We start from the raw sequence: 24,262 nt of genomic DNA, 5'->3' as shown, positions 1-24,262 counted from the left end.
CTGGAGTGCAATGGTGCGATCTTGGCTCACCGCAACCTCCGCTTCCTGGGTTCAGGCAATTCTCCTGCCTCAGCCTCCCGAGTAGCTGGGATTACAGGCACGCGCCACCATGCCCAGCTAATTTTTTGTATTTTTAGTAAGAGACGGGGTTTCACCATGTTGACCAGGATGGTCTCGATCTCTTGACCTCATGATCCACCCGCCTCGGCCTCCCAAAGTGCTGGGATTACAGGCGTGAGCCAGCGTGCTCGGCCTAATTTTTGTATTTTTAGCAGAGACAGGTTTCACCATATTGGCCAGACTGGTCTCAAACTCTTGACCTTAGGTGATCTGCCTGCCTTGGCCTCCCAAAGTGCTGGGATTACAGGCAAGAGTCACCATGCTCGGCCATATCCAACTGTTTTTCTGCACAAAGAATGAGTTTCAACTATTTTGGTTTACTCCTGCTTTGTTTCCTATTCACTTAAAGTACCTATTAGTTTATGCCTCCTTGTTTTTATTATTTCTTTTCCTTTCCCCCTATGAAAAACTCTTTCTACATACTGAATTTCCAGGTTTTTCCATCGAATTTCCAGGCTGTCATAAGGCCTCCTCTGTCACCACAGTAAGGAGGAAGAATTTCCTTCACTTCTATTCTCATCCCTTTACTGCTTGAACTAATATGGGCACATCAGTCACACATGGCTTGGTGGCAAGTCGTCTACTGCTGTCTTGGATTATCTTCCTCCCTTGATGTAGGCCTTGCCCCCTTCACTTGCCCTTAATCCACCTCTCACACACATTCTCAGCATCCTGAAGCAACATTTGACATGATGTCGGATTTTTCCCCTCTACATCAACAAGATTTCTTAAAGGCCAGTGGCAGGGTCAGAAACCTGAAATAGAAAGGTTTTGTTTTGTTTTACTTCTAGAAACTTCTGTTAAAATAGTAAGGAGAGAATTCAGGTTTATGGTCCTGCGGGTTCTCAGAGGCAAGTTCCAATCTTGCCGTTTTCTTCTCACGGATCCCAGCCTTTCTTCCCAGAAAGAAGATAGCCTGGCGTCCCGATGGTGGAGCTTTGAAGAGTCCAGGAGTGGGAATGTCTGGAATTTAGAATCGAGTGAATTTTCTGACATTTGAGTACAGGACCCAGGCGTTTTTGGAGAAGAACCTGGTCCCAGAGGAGCCTGACTGACCATAAAAATGAATCCTGCAGAAGCACTTGATGATGAAAACATGTTTAAAATCTTAGTTGCAACAGATACTCATCTTGGATTTACGGAGATTCAGTCAAAGGAAATGATACACGTATAACACTTGATGAAATTTTAAAACTTGCCCAGGAAAATGAAGTGGATTTTATTTTGTTAGGTGATGATCTTTTTCATGAAAACAAGCCCTCAAGGAAAACGTTACATACCTGCCTCAAGTTCTTAAGAAACTATTGTCTTCTGCTAGGTTTTGAGTTTTTTTAATCTTGCTCCTCTAACTTTCAATTTTGATGATAGGGTGTCGATTTTAGATCTTTCCTCGCTTCTCATGTGGGCATTTATTGCTGTATATTTTCCTCTAGACACTGCTTTAAATGTGTCCCAGAGATTCTGCTGTGTTGTGTCTTCATTCTCGCTGGTTTCAAAGAACATCTTTATTTCTGCCTTCATTTCATTGTTTATCCAGTCAACATTCAAGAGCCAGTTGTTCAGTTTCCATGAAGCTGTGCGGTTCTGAGTTAGTTTCTGAATTCTGAGTTCTAACTTGATTGCACTGTGGTCTGAGAGACTGTTTGTTATGATTTCTGTTCTTTTGCATTTGCTGAGGAGTGATTTACTTCCAATTATGTGATCAATTTTAGAGTAGATGTGATGTGGTGCTGAGAAGAATGTATATTCTATGGATTTGGGGTGGAGAATTCTGTAAATGTCTATTAGGTTTTCTTTGTCCAGGTCTGAGTTCAAGTCATGGATATCCTTGTTAATTTTCTGTCTTGTTGATCTGTCTAATATTGACAGCGGAGCATTAAACTCTCCCACTATTATCGTGTGGGAGTCTAGGTCTCTTTGTAAGTCATTAAAAACTGGCTTTATGTATCTGGGTACTCCTGTATTGGGTGCGTATATATTTAGGATCATTAGCTCTTCTTGTTGCATTGATCCTTTTACCATTATGTAATGTCCTTCTTTGTCTCTTTTGATCTTTGTTGCTTTAAAGTCTATTTTATCAGAGACTAAAGACTTAAACATAAGACCTAACACCATAAAAACCCTAGAAGAAAATCTAGGCAAAACCATTCAGGACATAGGCATAGGCAAGGACTTCATGACTAAAACACCAAAAGCATTGGCAACAAAAGCCAAAATAGACAAACGGGACCTAATTAAACTCCAGAGCTTCTGCACAGCAAAAGAAACAATCATTAGAGTGAATCAGAAACCTACAGAATGGGAAAAAATTTTTGCCATCTACCCATCTGAGAAAGGACTTATATCCAGAATCTACAAAGAACTAAAACAGATTTACAAGAACAAAACAAACAAGCCTATTCAAAAGTGGGTGAAGGATATGAATAGACACTTTACAAAAGAAGACATATATGAGGCCAATAAACATATGAAAAAATGCTCATCATCGTTGGTCATTAGAGAAATGCAAATCAAAGCTACATTGAGATGCCATCTCATTCCAGTTAGAATGGCAATCATTAAAAAATCTGGAGACAACAGATGCTGGAGAGGATGCGGAGAAATAGGAACACTTTTATACTGTTGGTGGGACTGTAAACTAGTTCAACCATTGTGGAAGACAGTGTGGCAATTCCTCAAGGACCTAGAAATTGAAATTCCATTTGACCCAGCAATCCCATTACTGGGTATATATCCAAAGGATTATAAATCATTCTATTATAAGGGCACATACACACGAATGTTCATTGCATCACTGTTTACAATAGCAAAGAGTTGGAACCAACCCAAATGCCCATCGGTGATAGACTGGACAGGGAAAATGTGGCACATATATACCATGGAATACTATGCAGCCATAAAAAATGATGAGTTCGTATCCTCTGCAGGGACATGGATGAAACTAGAAACATTTTCAGCAAACTGACACAAGAACAGAAAATCAAACACCACATGTTCTCACTCATAGGCAAGTGTTAAACAATGAGAACACATGGACACAGGGAGGGGAACATCACACACTGGGGTCTGTGGGTGGGGGAACTACGGGAGGGACAGCGGGGGGTGGGGAGTTGGGGAGGGATAACATGGGGAGAAATGCCAGATATAGGTGATGGGGAGGAAGGCAGCAAACCACCTTGCCATGTATGTACCTATGCAACAATCTTGCATGTTCTTCACATGTACCCCAAAACCTAAAATGCAATAAAATATATATTAAAAAAAATAAAAGAAACTATCGTATGGGTGATAGGCCTGTCCAGTTTGAAATTCTCAGTGATCAGTCGGTCAACTTTGGTTTTAGTAAGTTTCCATGGGTGAACTATCTAGATGGTAATCTCAACATTTCAATTCCAGTATTTAGTATTCATGGCAATCATAACAATCCCATGGGGGCAGATGCACTCTGTGCCCTGGACATTTTAAGTTGTGCTGGATTTGTAAATCACTTTGGACATTCAATGTCCATGGAGAAGATAGACATTAGTGCTGTTTTGCTTCAAAAAGGAAGCACAAAGATTGCACCTCATGGTTTAGGATCCATTCCAGATGAAAGGCTCTATCGAATGTTTGTCAATAAAAAACTAACAATGTTGAGACCAAAAGAAGATGAGAACGCTCGGTTTAACTTATTCCTGATTTATCAGAACAGGAGGAAACATGGAAGTACTAACTTCATTCCAGAAAAATTTTTGGATGACTTCATAGATCTTGTTACCCGGGGCCATGAACATGAGTGTACAATAGCTCCAACCAAAAATGAACAACAGGCCAGTCATAGTGGCTCATGCCTGTAATCCCAGCACTTTGAGAGGCCAGTGCAGGTGGATCACATGAGGTCAGGAGTTTGAGACCAGCCTGACCAACATGGTGAAACCCCGTCTCTACTAAAATTACAAAATTAGCTGGGTGCTGTGGCTCATGTCTGTGATCCCAGCTACTTGGGAAGCTGAAGCAGGAGAATCCCCTGAACCCAGGAGGTGAAGGTTGCGGTAAACCGAGATCACACCATTGTACTCCAGCCTGGGCAACAAAAGTGAAACTCCATCTAAAAATAATAATAAATAAACAACAACTGTTTTATACCCTACAATGTGGAAGTTCAATGGTTACTTCTCTTTCCCTAGGAGAAGCTGTAAAGAAACATGTTGGTTTGCTGCATATTAAAGGGAGGAAAATGAATAGGCAGAAAATCTCTCTTCTCACAGTGTGGCAGTTTTTCATAAAGGATGTTGTTCTGGCTTATCATCCAGACATTTTTAACCCAGCTAATCCGAAAGTAACCCAAGCCACACAAAGCTTCTGTTTGGCAAAGATTGAGGAAATGCTTGAAAATGCTGAACGGGAATGTCTGCATAATTCTCACCATCCAGAGAACCCTCTTCTACGACTGTGAGTGGACTATAGTGGAGGTTTTAAACCTTTCAGTGTTCTTCGCTTTAGCCAGAAATTTGTGGATCGGGTAGCTAATCCTAAAGACATTCTCCATTTCTTCAGACATAGAGAATAAAAGGAAAAAACAGGAGAAGAGACGAACTTTGGGAAACTTATCACAAAACCTTCTTCAGAAGGAACAACTTTAAAGGTAGAAGATCTTGTAAAACAGTATTTTCAAACCGCAGAGAGGAATGTGCAGCCCTTACTACTAACAGAAAGAGGGACGGGTGAAGCAGTACAAGAATTTGTAGACAAGGAGAAGAAAGATGCTATTGAGGAATTAATGAAATACCAGTTGTAAAAAACACAATGATTTCTTTTTTTTTTTTTTTTTTTTTTGAGATGGAGTTTCGCTCTTGTTACCCAGGCTGGAGTGCAATGGCGCGATCTCAGCTCACCGCAACTTCCGCCTCCTGGGTTCAGGCAATTCTCCTGCCTCAGCCTCCGAAGCAGCTGGGATTACAGGCGTGCGCCACCATGCCCAGCTAATTTTTTGTATTTTTAGTAGAGACAGGGTTTCACCATGTTGACCAGGATGGTCTCGATCTCTTGACTTCGTGATCCACCCGCCTCAGCCTCCCAAAGTGCTGGGATTACAGGCGTGAGCCACCGCACCCGGCCACAGTGATTTCTTAAGGAACATCATATTGATGCCCTAGGAGATAATATCATGAGGAAGTACTCATTTCAGAGTAAGCAGACAAAAAATACCAGTGAAGATGATGAAGTCCGTGAGGCTATGAACACGGCCAGAGCTCTCAGATCTCAATCAGAGGAGGCTGCTTCTGCCTTTAGTGCTGATGACTTTAAGAGTATAGATTTAGCAGAACAAATGGCTAATCACTCTGATGATAGCATCTCAGCAGCAACCACCCAAGGAAGAGACCAAGGAAGAAGTCAAAGAGGAGGAAGAGGGCAAAATTCAGCATCAGAGGAGGGTCTCAAAGAGGAAGAGCAGGCACTGGTCTGAAGAGTTCTACTCATAACAGGAACTGAAAGACCACTGTGTCAGCATCTAGAAATATGTCTATTATACATGCCTTTAAATCTATAAGACAGCAGCCTTCCCGAAATGTCACTAAGAATTATTCAGAGGTGATTGAGGTAGGTTAATCAGGTGTAGAAGACATTTTTCCTACCACTTTGCAAACAGATCAAAAGTGGTCCAGCACATCATCCAGCAAAAACATGTCCCAGAGCCAAGTACTGAAAGGGGTTGATCTTGAATCAAATGAGGATGACGATGATGATCCTTTTTATGAACATTAGTTCTTTAAGAAGAAATAGTAGATAATATATATAGTTGCACTGAGAAATTTGCAAGACACAGGAAAAATCAAAACATTGCAAGCTATGAGTTTACAGTTTGAGATTTTAAGTACGGCTTCCCTAGCATGACTCCATAAGTAAGAAATTTCTCAGCTCAAGGACTATGCAATAGCATTGATTCACCTTGGTTTTTAACCTGGTTGTTATAGTAAGAGCTAATATCATTCTTCTTTTCGTTTTGTTTTATTTGTTTTGAGAGAGAATTTCACTCTTGTTGCCCAGGCTAGAGTGCAATGGCATGATCTTGGTTCACTGCAACCTCCACCTCCCAGGTTCAAGTGATTCTCCCCTCAGCCTTCTGAGTAGCTGGGATTGCAGGTGCATGCTCCACCATGCCCAGCTAATTTTCTGTATTTTAATTAGAGACGACGGGATTTCACCATGTTGGCCAAGCTGGTCTCAAACTCTTGACCTCAGGTGATCCACCCGCCTTGGCCTCCCAAGGTGCTGGGATTACAGGTGTGAGGCACCACATCCAGCCCCTAAATATCATTCTTGAGTAAAGATTAAATCTACCATTTTACATTTCTGCTTCATGATCAAAAACTAAATTTAACCATATAAGTGGTTACATTTAGCCAAAGTTGAGGGAAAAAAGTTTATAAAATTTAACCTCTTCATGATTTAATAATTTCCTAGAGGTTCTGGATTTCCTGAGAAGTGAATCTATGTGAACCTGTGCCTAAACTCACCATTTGTTACTATGTATGTTTTTTCCTAATGCTTCTTAAAAGACTGAATGATTAGAAGTACCTTATAGTTTGAACAGATACGTTTTTATTTTTAAAAAGTAGAATATCACCAAAAAAAAACAGTAAGGAGAAACCTTAAAGCATAAAGGCATGGATTGGAGAATAATATTTGATTGTATAAGTATTATTTTCCTTCTCTCCTTTCCCTCAGGCCAAAAAGAAACTTGGAGGCAGGATGTAAGGATTGGAGAGGACTGGATAAGGTTTGAGTTGCCACCAGGCCTGACCTACTCTGTCCCTAAGGAGGCATCCAAGTGCTGGGGAAGTGGAAGATGTTTGGCAATGTAGGCCTGAGGGCGGCCTCCCTAAGTCCTGTACTCCAAGCAACTGTGCAATGTACTGTGAAACTGGGACACTTTTGAGAGTGCTATTAATAGTCACATAGAGACAACAGGCAAAAACTGGCAAAGTTGCCTGCAAACCAGGAGGTATAATCATCCTACGCATCCCCCCAGCACGATGTGGGACAGCATCCAAACGTTTCTCTAGCAGCGGTCCCTGCCATAAAAGTCGTGCAGGAATGCTTGAGGAAGCCAGCAGCTGCAAAAGCTGGGGTTGAGATTAGGGGGATACAAAGTGCACGAACAGGGCCCTGGAGGGCCACAGATGAGAGCAGAGAAAGTCGCATTCCAGGGGGATGGATGAGCAGCCCTGCAGTGTGGGCCCCTGAGGACTGAGGATGGCACAGAGACCAGGTGCTCTGCTCCAGGTTAGATAATATATAAGACCCTTAGAAATACAGCTCACCCCTACGGAGAAGGGAGGTGAGGAGAAAACCCAAAACTGACTGAGTTTACCTTCAAAGGTGACTGTGTATCTTAAATTGCCAACATTTTTATTCTGTAATCAATGGGAATTAAGTTTTCATGAGCTAGACACTGAGGAATGAGTGACGTTTTTGTATTCCTGGCCACCATGATGTGTAAAATGTAAAATTATTCCATTTTCACTCTACAATGATCCACATTTGTATTTGTTTCCAATGTCCTTTGCATCCTCTGAACTTGGTAGAACATCATATTATTCCCAAGTAAATGAAACACACACAACTTCAGACAAGCATGACTGTAGATATAGACTATGATGGGCAGAGCCTAGTGGGAGAAGCATGAAGATACAGACCTCCAAGTCTCAGCACAAAGAAGCTCAAACCAGGGACGTTACATACAGTCAGAATAACAGCAATAATGGTCACCATAACTAATGCCCATCTAGCTCTGGATCTGAATCATTTTTACACATATTCTCATTTCAGTCTCCATTTTTAGATGAGGAAATGGAAGCCCAAATAGGTTATATGACTTGCTATACTTTAAGCAGCTTTCGGGGACTCAAACCCTGATGCTGTGCTTCACTGTTCGTATGTTCCTTCCAGGACCCCCAGCTGCTGACTCAAGGACCACCACCCAAAAGCATAAAGGTACTTTCCCACACAAATAGTATGGAATCCATCCAGCCATGAATGAACTCTGTGCATTCACTATGTTTTGAGAGGTCAATTCCTTTCACTCTCACTTAATGGCATCAGTAGATAGCACACTGGCTGTTTCCTCTGCTAATGCCTTGGATTTTTTCCTTACTTGCCTGGTGCAGGCAAAGGAAAATATATTTCTTCTTTCCTGTTAATTTGCCAAACATGAATTACTGTTGGTCATCGTTATCACCTTTTACACACTTATCACTGTATAAGGAGTCACTGTGTATTTTTACAGCATTTTTGCTGCATAAATAAGCCACACATTTCTTGAGACATCACCATTGAAAGAAAACAGTTCATCTTGGTAAATTTTAGAACACTACTATTTATAAAGCATGGAGCAATCCTCTCTAAAAATATTTAAGTGTTTGGCAAATAAAGAAAACACATTGAAGCCATCAGCAAAATGTGTGCTAAAGGCTATGCTGTCCTTGCTATCACTGCTTTAAAGAAAAATCTAGAAAACTATAATATCCTCTGTGAGCCTTTAGCAGCCTCTTACAGAAATCATCTGCCTCTACACCACCTCCTCTGCTTTGGGAGAGAGAAAAGAACTGAGCATGATCCCAAAAAGAAAAAGTAGAGAAGATGTAAAAAGAAAAGTAATTATTTTCTTGTTTTTAAAGGTGGACAAGTTGTGATCATGATCAGGCAACCAGAATCAATGATATTTTGTGATCTTACAGGAAACATTTGGGATGTCAGACTATCATCAGTAAGCCTGGCCCAACTAGTACCCTTTATTGCTAGAATGTTCTCAAAGTCCTTTTTTCAAAACTTGAAAGGCCCTTTATTAATAGACTCAAAGGGCATTTCTAGTTCACAAAAGCTATTTTGGGGGCCCAATATCTAACTCCGTTTCTCCCTGATCAGAGTTTTGATGCTGTGATGACTTCGGTACAGTTCTTGTTAATGTCATATTTCCTTAGTTTCAATCCTAGGTGCTGATCAATCGCTCACAATTCAGTCACTCAAATTCAGTCACTCCCAATAAAAATAACACACTGGGGTTATGTGTCACTCAGTACGAACTTAAATATTTCTTCTGACCTACAGTGAAAAAATAATGACCCACATTTCTGATGCATTATTCCCACCCTTTATACACTGATACTGCCTTGCTACCTGATAGAAAAAAGAAGTGACTTCATTTATTACCATTCCTGACATAGAAGAGTATCATGTTGTGTAGGGTTTAAACTTAACTAAATATTTTAAAGAAATTTCTTACTAATATTTTGCGATATGACAATCACAGCCTTAAGGGGATCTTCGTTAATAAAAACACAATAATAGGAATGAGAAAGTAAATAACAAAATTAAAACAATGTATGTATTTAAGGAAGCTGTTGTCTAATGAAAAGGGAGCCTGAGAGAGCTCTTAAATCTGGAGAGGCAGAAGGTATTTAACAGGCATCAGACAGAGGTGGGTGGACCCTGGCTATGCTGCATATGAGCTGTGTGAACCTGGAAGTTATTGATCCTTTTTGAGTTCCTGTGTCCCCACTGGCACAAGAGAAAAATACAGATTCAATGTTTCTGTGAGGATTACAGATATTGAATATAAAGCATCTAGTCATAGTAAGTGATAAATGAAACATCTTGTTATTCATTGTTATATTATTTCCATTTTAACACCTGGAGTATTTTTTAAATGTGTCAAAGCATCCACACATGTTTTATTTAAATGTAATGCACACTGAAGCATTTGGCCCAATTTTTTTCCAGCTTCTAAAAGCTCATTTATACAGTGATGACCCAGTACCTGTGAAGTTTGGCCATATCACCAGGGAACTCTTTATTCCAAAATTTCAGTGACCTGATTTAGGATACACTTTGCACAGGCTGGTTAATGTGGGGAGACTGAAAGCACAGAGGTTCCCCTATAACTATTTCAGGCACCATAAGAGGGCTAAGGTGCTGCGATTAGTTATGACATAAATTAGGAGAAGGCACAAGACAAGACCAGTAGGGGCAGCAGACGTGACCACTCTAGAAATGAAGCAACTGGAGGGACCCATGCATCTGCAGGGCTGCAGACTCCTCAGAGCTGCTCACAGCACTTCCATCATTCCTATAAGGGGTCCTGGAAAAGGCTAGGGCACATTGTGAGACTTTCAATTGCTATAAAAAACACTGACTCATTTTCTTTTCACACTCACGTTATCCATACACAGAGTTTTTGCTTCTCAAAGTGTGGTCCAAGAATCAGCCACCTGGGCAGCACCTGGAGGCTTATTAGAAATGCAGAATCAGCCAGGTGTGGTGGTTCATGCCTGTAATCCCAGCATTTTGGGAGGCCAAGGTGGGCGGATTGCTTGAGGTCAGGAGTTCAAGACCAGCCTGGCCAACAGGGTGAAACCCCGTCTCCACTAAAAATACAAAAATTAGCCAGGTGTGGTGGCACATACCTGTAATCCCAGCTATTTGATAGGCTGAAGCAGGAGAATTGCTTGAACCTAGGAGGTGGAGGTTGCCGTGAGCCAATATCGTGCTACTGCACTACAGCCTGGGTGACAGAGTGAGACTCCATCTCAAAAAAAAAAAAAGAAGAAAAGAAAGAAAGCAAAGCAAAGCAGAGTAGAATCACCCCCAGACCTATTGAATCAGGATCTGCATTTTGATAAGATTTCTCAGGTGATTCATATGCACATCGAAGTTTAAGGCTTTAGTCTGTACATATTGGGGGATTGTGTGTATAGAGTGGCTGAACAGGGTGGAGAAGGCATAATTTTTTAGTAATACAGAAGAAACTGAGACCTACAGAGTTTTAGTAGCTTTTCTAAGTTCACTTAGCCCTGAATGATTCCAAAATCCATGCTCTTTCACTATTATTCCACAATTTTCATTACTCGAAAAACAGGAACTCTTCAAACTTGAGCTGGATGCCTATTAAAGAATACATATGTCTTCGTCTATGGCCACCATACCACCCTGAATGCACCCAATTTTGTCAAATACATATGTTTTCTATATAAAATTTCTTCCTGACGAATAGTGGTTAGCAGGATTATTACAGATCATCCCAGGTGGGGTGGGGGAAGGGAGAGTAGGAGGAAGGATGAAAATAAATCTCAAACCAGGGCAAGTAATTTCCCCATAATGCAGCACAGACTCTTCTATTTGTAGATAAAGACTACGTGAATTCTCTTTGCCTCAAACCCTAAGACCTGCTTCTGGTCTTGAGCATTGTAAGACACTGCTTCCTGCCTCGATGGTACATGAAACATGCCTTCCTTTGTCTGGATGCCCATTCTGACCATCGCATCTCTACCAAGTGCTAATGTGCTATATTTAAATTCTCCCATTGATTTCTTTGGTGAGTTATAACTAAAAAGTAACTGTGGAATGTTGGCATTAACAATGTTTGACTAACTAATCAGCCTCTTAATCCATTTTCTTTCTGAAATATAATTTTTCAAGAAAAAAAAGAAAGAATAAAATTTCTATTAAAGACAAAGATTGATCCAGCCACTGGAGGTATGATCTTTTAAACAGATATGCTACCCATTCAGTTAGACAGACCATGTTTTATCCTTGGCAAATAGGAGGTGAGGCTGTGGAGACTGCATGGTGAGGCAGGGAGGAAGCAGGAAAATAAGCAGCCCAGGTTTCCTCTCCTCTTGCCCTCTCATTCTTCTGCTGGTGCTTCCCTTGGCCAAGTCAAATAGGAAGGCAGAGGCCCAGGGAGCCGGATGATAGTCTGTGGAGGTTGGACAATCAGGGCACAGAAAAGACATAGGTAGAGAATGGATCTGCAGGAGAAACAGAGAATAATCAGCAAGGGGAGGATGTTCTAAAATGGCCACTGTCTCCACAGTGGATGAAAGAGCTCTCTGGGAATAGAGCCTGCCTGAAGTTGGAAGTCATGAATTTATAGTGGCACTTGCCAGTGCAGACCTGTGACTACCTCCTGGAGGGCCCAGAAGTCCAGTTGTAAGTCTGGAGAAATGGGATGGTTTGGCTGACCCAGGCTTGGAGTTTTGCAGGCAGGAGGAATGAAAGCACAGTGGAGATGAGGAATTTGACACTGGAAAAACATCAGTGATAGATAACAGTATGTAATGTTTGTGAATGAGATATTGAAAAGAAGAAGCTACTAATAGAAAAAGAAGTCCAATCCCTAGAGGTGAGGCCCGGGGGTACACTGCCATGCTTCTCAGTGGTCTCTGGAGAGTCAAAGCGTCTCTGAGTGGACAGGAAACTGCAGCCAAAACAGGGATTTAGTTCTATTGCTGGGCCTCCCGTCATGAACATCTCTTCCGGCGGTGTTGGTTTGTTTTTGTCTGGCACCTCTTTTTGTGTTGGTGAACAGCAGCTCCTGTATTCCACATAGATATCATCAGACTATAAATCACAATGCTCACCTGGCTCCCGGTCACACTGGTGACCACATCGTCCAGGACATTGTATTTTGAGCACCATAGCATGCCATTTACATGCTACCATGTGTTCATCCAAGGAATGAGCACAGAGCTAACAAAATCCAATCAGAGCCCTTCCACAGGACTGATGCATGGATGCAGGGAGAGACAAGGCCTCCATTCCCAGTGTATTGTATTATATTGTATTGTACTGTACTGTACTGTATTGCATTCTATTGTATCCCTATGCCATTGTAAGCCAAAGTCTGCAAGCCTAGGTCTGCCAAGGTCCAGCTTGGCTTTCAGGTGGAGAAAGTCTATCAGAAACAGGAGGAAAAATACAAGACCAACATTCAAAAAGACAGACAACAAGATCAGAAAGATGTAGAGATAAAATGGCCTGACAACATCATTTGAGGTCCTCAATCCAGTAGTGTATAGATCTATCCCTTTGTCTTCCAGGTTTAATGAGACAATAAAGTCCCATTTATGCTGAATTTTACAGGGTTTCAACTGGTTTTTATGGAGTTTCTGCTGCTTCTCACCAAAAGGAAGCTGAGCAACACAATAGTCTGGACCTGCCACAAGTGCCTAGCTTGGACCTGGAACTGGTTGGTCATTCAGAACTCCATGTAGGGCTTGGGTTGAACCTCCCTGGACTGTTCTCCTGGCCAGAAGGACTCAGGGCCCCTAACTTGAAAGTTCTATAGACCCAGTCAAAAGTCACCCTGCCATGGAGGCCACCCAGGCCACCCAGATACCTGTGGTCATTCCACCTTTCACCTGGAGCTAATTCAGTTCAGCATCGTTGAATGATGACAACATAAAGAATCAGAGACTCAGACTTTCCAGACCTGATGCATATTACAGTGTGTGAAGACCTGGCCAAACCCCTTAATTTTACAGGTGGGTAAACTGAGACCAGGAAGGCTCACAGAGTCACCCATGGGCACCAAACTATAAAGCCCTGGAGGAGGCCAGGGAAGGGACCTAATATTTATCTAAGTGTATTGAGCAATTACCATGTGCCACATTGTGAGCATTACAAACATCCCTTCATTCTCCAAATCACTCTGCAAAATGGGCTTATTAAGGCCATTGTCCAGATAAGGATGCTGAGGATCACAGATTCTTTAATAACTTTCCAGGGACAATTTAATGGCTGAGTTGGAATACATGCCTTGGTCTCTCTGCTTCAATGCCCTCACATGTTTTATTTGTTTGTTTTTGAGAGCGGGTCTTCCTCTGTCACCCAGGCTGGGGTACAGTGGCATGATCACAGCTCACTGCAGCTTGACCTCCAGTATGTAAAGGATTTTCCTGCCTTGGCCTCTGCAGTAGCTGGGGCCATAGGCAAGGCACTCACCACCACACCTGGCTAATTTTTTGTATTTTTTGTAGAGACAGGGTTTTGTCATGTTGCCCCGGCTGGTCTCAAACTCCTGGGATCAAGCAATTTGCCCATCTCAGCCTCTCAAAGTGCTGGGGTTACAGGCGTGAGCCACCATGCCCTACCCTCTCCTGTCTTTTTTAAACTCTGCAGCATTAGCTCCCCATTGCAAAGATAGAATAAAAATCTGAAGAAGAGTTATAATATAGCTTTAATTTGAAGATATCCTAAGTAGATACTGTCTGGGTTATACTGGAAGCTGGCCTTTCCAATAATCTCTCTACCTTAAAATATTTCTCACTGTGACCTTTAAGGAATATTTTACCATACATTATAGCCTTAACACACACACACACACACACACACACACACACACACTCCAAACTTCTGAATACTTTCTTCCATGAGTATGATGAAACAGGAAGGAAAGGAAAAACAAGAGACTCTCCCTGTCAAAATAAAATGTAGCTGACTTCTGCCAAAGCGATTATTCCCAGAATGTCTAATTACTAAACCAGGGGCCATGATAGAGAAGTCAATTATTTCATTCTCCTCGCTCCTGCAAAAAGCCCTTTAGAAATTCTATTCAGCAACAGAGGAAAAAATTTTTCTGAGGACAATGCAAAATTTGGTTTCATTTGAAAGAAAATCCTGCCATCTCCTTGGCAAGAGCTGTATGTCATGCATAGCAGATAAAACAGGGTGATCCAAACAGCCCAATTTTACCGTGGGGCCTCCAGACTTCCTCCTGGGCCTGGGCCTTCCCCAGCTTTAAAGGGCTGCCAGTTGCTAGACACAGAATCAAAAAGCAGGCACATTATCCCTGTGACTCCAAGAACCCTAGATTCTTGAATGTTTGATTCTGTCACTATTAATGATAGCTAATATTTATTGAGCACTAAGCATGTGCTATGCATTATGCTATGTAATTAATGTGCATGGTCTCATTTAAATGCCACAACAGGCTGGGCACCATGGTTCATGCCTGTAATCCCAGCACTTTGGGAGGCCAAGGTGGGTGGATCACCTGAGGTCAGGAGTTCAAGACCAGCTTGGCCAACATGGAGAAACACTGTCACTGCTAAAAATATAAAAATTAGCCAGGCATGGAGGCACACACCTGTAATACCAGCTACTTGGGAAGCTGAGGCAGGAGAATCACTTAAACCTGGGAGGTGCAGGTTGCAGTGAGCCAAGATCATGCCACTGCACTCCAGCTTGGATGACAGAATAAGACGCATCTTGAAAAAGTAAAAAACAAAAAATAAATGTCACGACAACTCTATAAGGTAGTAGACCCATTATCTTTTTTTGTAAGTGAAGAAATTAAGGCTTGGAAAGATGATTTCTTTGAGAGAAACATCTGTTTTGTGCCTCCAGCATAGAGCCATCTTGGGGGAGATGAGGCAGGAAGGGAAGAAAGTCAGTCTTTTTAGCATCTCCTATGTGACCAACACCTAACTAGGCACTTTGTTTCTTATCTCTTCTTCACCATAAGCCTGGTTTCTACAAGACAGCCCTATTTTCTGTAACAGTTAACTAAGAACTCAGAGAAATTAAGTAACTAAACTATAGCTAGTAGATGGTCAAGCGATGATTTGACGCAGACCACCTGTTCCTAAAATACCTTTCTATACACACCATATGTGTACAGATTATTTGTATCCTGGCTTTATGATACTAGCTGCATAATTTTGGGCAAGTTCCTGGGCTTTAGTTTCCCCATTTTTAAATGAGGAATAATATTCCCTCCCAAATAAAAATTGGGAACCAACTAAGATAATGTTTGGGAACCCTTACCATGTCCTATAGCAGTTTTTCCCACACGCATCTCTCCCTTCTGGTTTCTCTGGTGCCTGGTTGACACTCTTTTTAGATCCCTCCCTGCTCAGCAATGCTTCTTAGTGGCTTATGGGAGGTCTGGGGAGATGGTGCTATAATGTGAGTCCGTGGGGGCCTATTCATTCTGCAAAACCCCCATCTTGGGGTGGACTTGTCACTCGCCGGTTATGCAGTAACTGTTGATTGCTGAGGATCTCCTGCTGTCTTCAATCATGAAAACTACAAATGCCTTGGATCCATTAAGGGATCATTTGACCTGTTGGTCATCTTTGGGAGACTTCAGACTCTTCCCCTTCAGGTATCCTGGCCATAACCTCAGCCAACTCTATAAAATCCAAACTCCCAAAGCAATCCCCCACCCACAAAATCAATTATATTTTCCTCTGAAGAACTACTTCCTTGAATAAACATGGATTAGATTTTACTTCACTTTCATTTTCACCAAAGATTTTAGAACAATATATAAAGGAAGGGATATTCGTACCCACTCCTGTGGTATTCAGCCACAGTAAGAATTAGGCAGTCTCAGAGCTACAGATTTGCCTTTCTGCCAGTTAAGTCAAATATGCCTGGCCTACTTGGTGTTCACGTGAGTCAATGGGATGAGAAACCCATTGCCTTAACTAAGTAGTGACCAATACTACAGATTAGTCGGGTAGGGCATTAACTGAGAGGTATTCTACAGGATGATGCCTGAATCAATATCACTGTGTGCATCTGGTATTTAGATGATAAAATTTAGACCTGCATTGCTCTTGAGCTAGGCATTTCGTCAATACTTCAGTAATGTAAGAACAAAATGTCTCAAAGGATTACAAAGAATACAACATTGTTCACTCACAAGACACACAGTCTCACAAAAATTCATTGGTTCTCAGTGTTTTCCCTACCAGAAGCATCACCTGGAAATTTGTTAGAAATTAAAACTCTCAGACCTCAGAATCAGCATGTCTACATCATTCTGATGGCCTGATCTCATGGCATCCTTAAGAGGGATACCATGCCATCCAGTGGGAGCTATCTGCTTTCCAGGATGCCCTTCTAGAACTGAGAAACGGAGGGAAATAGTCCCATAGGTATGAGTCCTGAAGCTCCTCTGAGACAATTGGTCAGCCCCACACGTAGGGAAAGTGAGAATGTGAAGCATCAGAGAGCACCCTGAAGGTGAGAAAGGAACGCCAGGGCCTATTCTGGGCCTCATTCAGGTTCAGAGCACCCTGTCAGAAAAGTTTGAGGAAGGGACTTCAGAGCACAGGAATCCCTGAGGCTGGAGTTTGAGGGAAGGATGGCGGATGGCATGGGGCCTGTGGCAAAAGCCCTGCTGGCCCAGGTCTAAGCATGCTATTGACCTCCATCTGCAAACTGTCTCCGCTTATTACTAAGCATAAGCCTCTACTTCCCCTGGGCCAGTCTTTGCACATCCATAGATCCCAGCATAGCATTTTGCATATAAGAAGAGCTCAGTAAAGTTTGTTAATTGTTCCATACATAAATCTTATGGATATTTTAATTAAAAGAAAAACTACACTATTTGTGGTCTGAACTAATACCATATGCTGTGGAAAGCTTGTCTGAGTCACAAGGTGGTCAGGTCACAGCAAGTCAGCAGCAGACCTGAGATCAGGAGGTTACAAATCAGGTCCTTCTGACTCTGAACACCACTGCTTTCTACAACACCATGTGGCTCTGGGCCCATCTGAAGTCATAAAGACCTGAACTTGGGAAGATTGGACTAGGTGAAACTCAAATAGGAAATGGAGTCAAAAAAGGTCTCTGGTAGATATCCCTAAAATACAGTCTACAACCAAACTATGGCTGCAATGGTTGGTCTCCTGGAGAAGAGGGATCATTTGACTTCCTGCAAACTGTTCATCCAGACTGCTGTGGCTTTAAAACAAATCATTTGATATTCCTCCCACAGAAGATGGAATCTAATTCTCCTTCCCTGATGTGGGCTGGCTTTGGCAACTCATTTCTAATAACTTGAATGTGGCAAAAAAGACACTTAGTATCTTCTAAGGCAGGTTAGAAAAACAACACAGCTCCCTCCTAGCGTTTTCTCTCTCTTGAAGGACATGTCTTGGGAATCTCCCATCAACATATGAAAAAATCTGGCTACTCTGAAGCCACCCAACTGGGGAAATTATATAGAAATAGAAATGACCATGAAGCACCAGTTGTTCCAGACCTCAGCTGTTTGCATCAACCACCAAACATGTGAGTAGGGAACATTCAGATAATTAATTCCATTCCTCCACCTTCAGCTGCCAAAGCTGATATCAAGTGGCTCAGAGACAGGGTGCTCCAGCCGAGCCCTGGCTAAGTTACAGATTCATAAGCAAAATATTGGTGTCTTTGGCCACTAAGTCTTAAAGTGGTTTGTTCCATGACATTGCATCACTAGAACATACTCCAAACCAACGGAGATAAAGGATTCCTGTTGAAAAGAAGAGGACAACTGCCAAATATTGTTACTTAGAAGGATGGTTTTCAGCATCTATAAATAACTCATTTTTGCCTGTTTTCTCCAGTAAAGGATATGGACAAATATACACCTTCCTCTCTGCTGGGAACACAAAGCCATTAAAATAGGGGAAGTGTTTAGTGCCTATTAGAGCTGCCCATGAAATTTGAACATGTTATTCTAAATGAGATTTTCACATTCATGTCAAAATTACTTGAAATCAATTCAGCATTTTTTTTTCCTCTATGACTTCTCTTTTGCTGGGACTTTACCAGATTTTTGGGTTGGAGGAAAATTTTACCTTGTGGTCTATTTGTGAATATTCCCATTAACGTTATTTGTCTGCTCTACTTAGAAACTCCATTGATTTTTTTCATAGCTCTGAAATATTCTTTGCTGTTCCTAGTGCCTACCTGTTGTATCTCAGGTAGCTTTTGCTTCCTACTCATGCTTGTCCTGTTGATGCCTCCCTTAGAATAACTGACCCTCAGTTTTGATTTCTCCAGTAAACCCTCTTGGATCATTCAAGCATTCTGCCTTGGTTTTTTAGGTCCTCTCTCAACCCTGTGCCATTCAACCCCCAAGGCCCCTAACCTGGTCCAGCACCCAGCACCCTGGGCATCTGTTATTTTCTACCATCATCACCCTCCTGTATCCATCTTCTTCATTTCTTTCATGAGTAATTACAATGGTCTCCTAACTGGTCTCCTTGTTTCCAATGTCTTCCACCTGAAATCCAAGCACCATGTTACTATATATCTTTCTAAAACACCCATCTCATCAAGTCAGGGCTTTAGCACTTCCAGAGTCAAGTCTAAGTGCAAAATAGCACAAAGCTATTCCTGACCTAATCACCATCCCCCTCTCCAGCTTCATCACCCACCCTTCCCTCTCCCCATAGCAAATTTTCTAGTCATATCACTCTGCATATGGTTTCCTAAATACATCATGTTATTCTGGGCTCTACCGCATTTGAAAATAGTGCTCTCTCTCTTCCCCACACTTCCTACTGCTCAGTCACCTGTGGGATCCCTGTTTATCTTTAAAAATGCAACTCAGTTGTTACCTCTTCTAGGACAACTTCCCTGACCCCTCTTGAAAGAGTTACTAGCTCCTCTACCTTGCACGTGCTTCTGTTGCTGCACACGTCACCGTGAAAGAATCTGGGTATTTACAAGTCCATCTCCCCTATTAAACCATGAGCTCCTCGGGGAAAACTGTCCTATTCATCACCTAGCAGCACAAAGCCATCTACATCAAAGAGGCCTGATAAATGTTTTTTCAATATATAGGACAGAATAAAATTAACAACCAATCAGTGGTAGATTACCTGAATAACAGACCAAGTATCTCTTTGAAAAAAAATCGTCTGGAAGCTAGCCAGGCAAACCTAAATGCATAAAGTTTATGTCACAATAACAAAACTTAAACTTGATGTATAGCATTGTGGAAAGTGACTGAACTGATTCACAAAAAAGAGATGAGGAGGTGGAGGGCCAACTGAATATAAACCATCCAAAAAGTAAGTTTTATTGTTAGCTCATGTAATTCTGGTTAAAATTAACAAGCATTATGAGTTCTAAGAGGTGGAAAGTCATTTCTATCTTGTCCTAAACTCTGGTCCAATCCTTTCTCAGATTACTAGGTCTGAGCTTAATATTTAGACTTTCATAAAAATGGAATGAAGTCACATGGGGCCCAAAGAAGAAAAATCAAAATTATTAAGATCTGAAAACAGGAGTGATAAGAAAACATTAAAGGTATTAGAGAAATAATTTCACTAGTAGGAATTACCCAAAAATATTAATTAATAATGTGTACAAAACATTAGCTACAAGAAAGTTTATAAAAGCATTATTTTAAATTATAAAAAGTAAATTAAAAACAAGTGATCAAAATAGGAGATCATATCTTTTTTTTTTTTTTCTTTTCTTTTTGAGATGGAGTTTCACTCTTGTTGCCCAGGCTGGAGTACAATGGCGAATCTCGGCTCACGGCAACAGCCGCCTCCGAGGTTCAAGCGATTCTCCTGCCTCAGCCTCCTATGTAGCTGGGATTACAGGCATGCACCACCACGCCTGGCCAATTTTGTATTTTTAGTAGAGATGGGGTTTCTCCATGTTGGTCAGGCTGGTCTCAAATTCCTGACCTCAAGTGATTCATCCACCTCGGCCTCCCAAAGTGCTGGGATTACAGGTGTGAGCCACCACGCCTGGCCCAGGAGATCAAATCTTTAAATATTAATACGTTTGATAGACAAGATAGGAAAGTATAAGCATGGAATTGTGTTCAATGACATAGTTATTGAACAATCAGATTATAGTGTATGTAGTAAAATTCTATTTTTATAAATCTACATATGTATAAGTATGCATAGATAAAAGTCTGAAAGAGAATACAGCAAAATGTTGGCAATGATTATCTCTGAGAGTTTATTATTTTCATTTTGCTCATCTACATTTTCTGTGTTTTCTAAAATCATCATGTGTTGCTGTATAATTTTTTAAATTAAAGTAAGATAATGGTAGAAATTGGCACAAGTTAGCACTGGTTATAATCGGGAAACCTACATAATCTCAGTTTCCTGGGAGCATAAATTAAACATATGTAAACATATGAGTGAATTAGACATAAAGTCACAGGTAGGCTTGGGTGAATGCAGGGAGATTCCACAATGCCAGGTGAACGAGTTGGGTCATTATTCTATAAGCAATATGGAACTTTGAAACTTTCTGTTCACAGAAATGGCTCTAATACAGTTGTTATTTAGATAGGTATTTGATGGGTAGCACAGGGCTTGGTAATTAATTGGCTCTGTAGAAAGACAGGAAAGCAGAAGGCAATGCTTATTACTATAAGGTTTGAAGCTTAAAACATTGGGCAGAAGGTGATGGCTTAAATAAGCTAGAGAAAGAGGAGAGGAAAAAATTTGCAAATGCAGAAGGAAAGCATGAGTGAGCTGGACTCTGGACTTGTGCTCTAGCAGCCAGGCAACAGCTACTGTTGACCGGGGGTTCCCAATCCCCTGGAACTAGTCCCTGGCCTGTAAGGAACCAGGTCACACAGCAGGAGGTAAGGGGTGGGCAAGCCAACAAAGCTTCATCTGTATTTACAGCTGCTCCCATTGCTCCCATTACCACCTGAGCTCTGCTTCCTGTCAGATCAGCAGTGGCACAGCATTCTCATAGGAGCAAAGCCCTGTTGTGAATTGCACATGCAACGGATCTAGATTGAATGCTCCTTATGAGAACCTAATGCCTGATGATCTGTCACTGTCTCCCATCAGCCCCTGATGGCTGTCTAGTTGCAGGAAAACAAGCACGGGGTTCTCACTGATTCTGCATTATGGTGAATTATATAATTATTTCATTATATATTACAATGTAAAAATAACAGAAATAAAGTGCATAATGAATGTGATATGCTTGAATTATCCCAAAACCATCCCCACCATCCTGGTCCATGAAAAAACTGCCTTCCAAGAAACCAGTCCCTGGTGCCAAAAAGGTTGGAGACAACTGCTGTTGACTCTTGGGAACTTGATATGGACCCTTTTTAGAGGACAAAAGAGTGTTAGTACATGTAAAGTTTACACAATTCTTGTAAACTTCAGATTCTCTAGACCAATATTACATTTCAGAGACCAAATTTAACAAGGCAACTCTGAATCCACATAAATGTTTAGTAATTTGCGGTAAATAAATTAATGTTGTTGAGCTTGTGCTTTGATACTGTCAAGTTTTCCTTTTCACAATGAAGAATTCCTGAAATGAAACCCAGAGAAATATCTGTCAAGGAATCAGAAGAAACAATATAGAAAGTAATTTATTTAATCTCAAGTATCTAAAGCTGAAAAGGCATTAATCACAAAAACTGGAAAAAAAAAAGCAAAGGAAAATGAGAAGCATAATAATTTAATTCTCTTCATTGATATTTCAGGATAATTCTTTACTAATTTATTCTTTGCTCTTTTCAAAAGAGATAGCTTGTTTTATCACCTTAATGTATTTATAGTCATTTATAATTATTTCAGATAAGCTTGTTTGGTTCATTCCAAACTCGAATTTAGTGAGAAAGCACTGAATGGAATGCTGATGTGTCTTCTCTTTACTTCATGATCACCACTCCAAAAATTGGTACAATGAAACTTCATTCTGTATAATCACTAACCTCAAAGGACATGTTATTGATTAAAGTACATAAGCCTAGTTTGTACTCCAAATAGTTAAAAGAATGATAGGTATTCACATAGACGAGTGTGTCCACTTATAAAAACTATGGGAAATTTTACACTAGATTACTCAGAGAAGAATCTCTCAATGTTCTTTCAAAAAGCCATTTTACATTGATACCCTGTGAGGAGATGACCCACTCACCACCCAACACTATAATGAGGACAGGCTGATTTAAGTTTAGAAATTTGAATTCATTTCCTCTCTAACCTTTCTAGGAAGAGAGAAGGCTACAGACCCAAAGAGATATTCAAGCTTTGATTATGAATACCACCCATTCCTCTTTACATGAGCCAAGCAGATAAATTCATCATCTGGATTTGAACAGAGGTATTTTTTTAAAGACAGAACTGTGCCCACCCAACATATGTCATCAAAGTATCAGTTTCCAAATGAGATATCAGAGAGAAGAGCTGAGAAAAAGATCTGAGAAGCATTACCCACCAATGATAGGGAGAAATATCAAGAAATGCAGCCAGGCACGATGGCTCACGCCTATAATCCCAGCACTTTGGGAGGCTGAGGCAGGTGGATCACCTGAAGTCAGAAGTTCAAGACTAGCCTGGCCAACATGATGAAACCCTATCACTAGCCTCTACAAAAATACAAAAATAAGTGAGGCATGATGGCGGGTGCCTATAATCCCAGCTACTTGGGAGTCTGAGGCAGAATTGCTTGAACCCAGGAGGTAGAGGCCGCAGTGAACCAAGATCACGCCATTGCACTCCAGCCTGGTCGACAGATCAAGACTCTGTCTCAAAAATAAATAAATAAAAAGAAATATCTTATTACCATTATTCATATTCTATAGATGAGAAACTGAGTCTGTGGGACACAAAATAACTTGAAGTTGCAGAGCCAGTAAATGGCAGAATCAAATCCATATCTATGTCAGTCTAGACCCTGGAATGCCATTATGAGGCTCATAATATTCTCTTGACATCATTGATTACTAATAGAGCAGTCGTACTTTAAAATACCCCAAAAAGGGCCGGGCACGGTGGCTCATGCCTGTAATCCCAGCACTTTGGGAGGCTGAGGTGGGTAGATCACGAGGTCAGGAGTTCGAGACCAGCCTGGCCAACATGGTGAAACCTCGTCTCTACTAAAAATACAAAAATTAGCCGGGCATGGTGGCATGTGCCTGTAGCCCCAGCTACACGGGAGGCTGAGGCAGGAGAATCACTTGAACCCAGGAGGCAGAGGTTGCAGTGAGCTGAGATCATGCCACTGCACTCCAGCTTGGGTAACAGAGTAAGAATTCATCTCAAAAACAAAAAAAACACCTCAAAGTCCTCTAACTTTACCCAGCGCCATAATGCTTGCCACAAACTGCATCTCTTTCCACAAGCTGCATCCCTTGTCCCTGCCTAGTAGCTTCTACTTTAGTTTGCCCCTCATTTCTCAGGACCAGAGGAATCACTGTAGTCAACTCACTTCTCAGTGAGCATCTGTTGGCTAGAACTTACTGGAAATGGCTCTCCCAGGCTCTTATCTTTCATATGATACACTCTAGTTCACAGCTCCTGTATGCAGAGCAGAGATGCTGAGATTGATCCTCCTTAAGATACATACACAGGCTGTACCTTCATCTGTGCTCACCACCTCTATACCTGTGCTCACCACCTTGGCTTGGTCTAAGATTCCTCAAATTCTTACAACTAAGATCCTTTAGGAGTTCAAGGTCCAAGGACCTTGGGATTAATTTTTGCCAAGCTCCCAGAAGAAGGGCAATGTAGAAAAACTCTACGTGGTCATGTAAGCAAAGCAACAGGGTAAATATATCCATGTTTATGGAGTTTTCACTTTACTCAAA

At 41.3% G+C, this 24,262-nt stretch overlaps 1 pseudogene; it reads left to right on the top strand.

The window, feature by feature from the left end:
* The first annotated feature begins 1,183 nt into the window (after positions 1 to 1,183).
* LOC105713559 (double-strand break repair protein MRE11-like) lies at positions 1,184 to 5,890 on the top strand (annotated as a pseudogene).
* The last annotated feature ends 18,372 nt before the right edge of the window (positions 5,891 to 24,262 follow it).

This window comes from Aotus nancymaae, unplaced genomic scaffold (assembly GCF_030222135.1).
Source record: "Aotus nancymaae isolate 86718 unplaced genomic scaffold, 86718_ANA_hifiasm-v0.15.2.pri h1tg000019l, whole genome shotgun sequence".
Lineage (NCBI taxonomy): Eukaryota > Metazoa > Chordata > Mammalia > Primates > Aotidae > Aotus > Aotus nancymaae.
This window is presented reverse-complemented; position numbering and strand designations above follow the sequence as displayed.